Here is a 3,359-nt window from a genome sequence, read left to right as displayed (position 1 = left end):
GAAGCCTGCGAGGCTGTGAGCACAGGAACCAGGGCAAAGCAAGTGGTAGGGCAGGGAAACAGGCGATGATGGAAAAGAAATGGTCAGGAGGTGAGCAGATCAGATAAACATGGGCCCTCAATGCCGTGCTAATGGATGTAGACTCCAACCCAAAGGCTGTAGAGTTTAAATCAGACTTGATTTGAACTCTAGCACAGTGCCTGATTCAGAGAAGGGGCTCAGTAAATATTCATGCAATACATAAGAGAATGAATAAATGACAGCTGTGTGGAAGATGGAGGGCAATAGAACTGTCTACAGGCAAAGAAACCCAGTGAGGAAACTGATTTCCTGTTACCAAATGTCTGAAAACATAGATAATGATGGTAGAGTGGATTGTAGGAAAATGAAATAAGGTTCCTGTATCACCAAATTTTCCCTTTTCAGATGGATATGATATTTTTACTTGATTATGTTTAGTTGAACTATTACAAGAATTAGTCATTGGATTGACACACAGACAGCATTTATAATTTCAACCATAAGATGAAGCCGGGAGTGGTGGTGCACGCCTGTGATCCCAGAGCTCTGGAGGCTGAAGCAAAAGGGGTCCTTTGAGTTGGAGTACAGCCTGGACTACATAGCAAGACCCTGTCATCAAAAAGAAACAAACAAACAAAACAAAACAACATTATTATTATTTCAATTGCTTTTTTTGTGTGTGTGCCAGAGATTGAACCCAGGGCCTTCACACTGAGCTATGAGCTAGATCCCCTATATTCCTTCCTTCCTTCCTTCTTCCTTCTCCTCTCTCTTCCCTCTCCTTCCTTCCTTCCTTCCTTCCTTCCTTCCTTCTTCCTTCTCCTCTCTCTTCCCTCTCCTTTCTTTCTTTCTTTCTTTTACTTTTTTTTTCCCATTAAGTTTATTGGTACATTTAAACCAAACAATAGTTACTTTCATCATTGGGCCCTTGTACCTTTACATGATATATCTTGGTTCTTGTTTTTTTCCCCATACCCCTGCCCTTCACCCCCTTTACTCTTCCCTATTTACAGAGACTTTGTTTCCATTTTCTCATTTTTTCACATTTTTCCTTTTCCCTTGCCCAGGCTGGAGTCAAACTTGTGATTCCCCTGCTTCAGCTTCTGGAAGTACTGCAATTATAAGCATGCACCTCAATGGCTGGCTTCGAAACTTGCTCTTTCTTGGTGAAACAAAGTCTATTAACATTACGATGAAAATATTCTCCTATGCAGAGCTTGCTGGTCAAAATGAGCTTTTTTAGGTTTGTGTTCTATTCTAGTTTATACCACGCATAAAAAGAAAACCTTGACATGAGTTATCTTTTCCATATCTCCCAAAGGGAAGGCAAACACAAATACATAAAAATTTTCACAAAAAATCAGTATTGATTTATATCATACTTTAAAAAATTATTATATCATAAGCATTTCTGTGCTTTTACCATGGATATGACTTAATACTTTATTATTATCCATATTTTATTTGTTAAATTATGAAACTGTTTTCTCAAATATTTTTTATAATATGGAACGATAATAGCAAAGTTTGAGAGAATTGACCTGCTTTGGCTGTTATCCAATGCAGTATGAAGTTTTCTTTATATTTTATTTTTAATTTGTAAATTAATAAAAATATATTAGAAGTCAAATTCTTATGGTGGTACAGCTCTATTCGGAGTGGCTACTAAAAACTACATGTGAATATATTAACAGACTGACATATTTTCTATCAGAAATCTAGATCTCTTCAATTGTAGGGAGAAGAAAATGGTTTTGTTTTTGTTTTTTAAAGTGTAAATATAACTGGGAGGAGTGAGATAGCATATAATAGCAACAGTTTTGTTTTGCAGTTCCAAGGATCAAATCCAGAGGACTGTGCTAAGCACGTACTCTAGCACAGAACTACATCCACAGATCTTTCTGTTCTTTGTTTTGGCACAGGATCTCACTAAGTTGCCCGAAGTGGCTTTGAAACTCACTTCAGTCTCCTAAGGCAATCTTTATTTGTTTTCATTTTTGAGACAGGGTCTCACTGTGTAGTTCAGGCTGACCTTGAACTTCTGCCTCAGCCTTCTGCGTGCTGGGATTACGGCCATATGCCACCATGCCCAGGCAATTGGCTCCGTAAGAACCTTGCTGTGTAAGATGCCAGAGATTATGCCAGACATTGTACATATTTTATTCTTCTTCTTACATTTGTCTCCACCTGTTGTATTATTTCTATTTTTCAGATCACTATATGTAATTGTGCTTTATTTTCCATATTCACTTCTAAGACAGAGGTAGGGATGGTAGAATGAAAACACTTTAGGAAAGGAGGCCTGACAGAATTAAAGAGGCAGAGAAGCTATCGGTGAAACTTGTCCTGATCATTTTTTCTGCCATTACTACATATCACACCCCATAAGTCTGCTCTGACTGTGCCAGTCAGGCATAGCAGATAGTGCTGTTTTACTCTGTGGAAGCAATAGACAGGAAACCTGCCTCTGATCACGTAATGCTAGTAGAAAAGTCATAGACAGACCTTTTGACTCTTTTTTTAAATCCCTTCCAATAGCTGGTCACAGGAGTGACATTAGGTCCCTTTGATGATCTACTACGAGGAAGCCTGCATACTTCGGTCCAATATGCATTGTTGTAGGCACTACTCAGCCCTATTTGTCTGGCTCAGAGTGTGTGACTCCACGACACAAGCTAATCAATGTTCTGCCAACACTTCTTTGTTTTACCATAAAGAAGATAGGTCAGGGATTGCTCCTGTTTTTACTTAAACTGTGCACTTTTCCCGTTCATAGTGGAATTACTGTAGCAAAAGGAGAGACCTAGGGTAGAGTGCCTACAGCTGGTGTACTTCAGCTCCAGTGGGTGGCTTGGCTGGCCCTCAGGCTTCTCCTTTATGAAAACAAAAATTTTAATAGATTTCTTCCATTCTTTCAAGCATTAGCCTCTTACACGCTCAAGTGATTAATATTGGACTTGAGGTAACCATAGATTTTATGGGGTTCCACCTAGTGGCTTCATGCCATATTGCAGCTCTTTTGGGTCTTCTAAAACCTGCAGAGAGGTGCCCTGGATAGTTTTGTTTTTTCCATCAGACACTACATCTGTAATCAATAGAATAGGGAAGGATAGAGAAAAAACTGAGGAAAAAAGGACAAGATAAATATTTGCTTAAATTTGATATTTACTAAAAGCCTCAAATTTCAACTTTGATCTTTTGAATTGAGGGGATATAGACAGCTATTGAGTGAGTCTGTTTTAACCATTAACTAGTTAAATGTAAACATTTACAAAATACTAGAATTTGTGCAGTCATGGGTCAGTATTTCTTCATTTAAAATAATCAAAGTTGGGATC

The sequence above is a fragment of the Fukomys damarensis genome, unplaced genomic scaffold (genome assembly GCF_012274545.1).
Source record: "Fukomys damarensis isolate Sample0158 unplaced genomic scaffold, DMR_v1.0_HiC HiC_scaffold_16, whole genome shotgun sequence".
NCBI lineage: Eukaryota > Metazoa > Chordata > Mammalia > Rodentia > Bathyergidae > Fukomys > Fukomys damarensis.
This window is presented reverse-complemented; position numbering follows the sequence as displayed.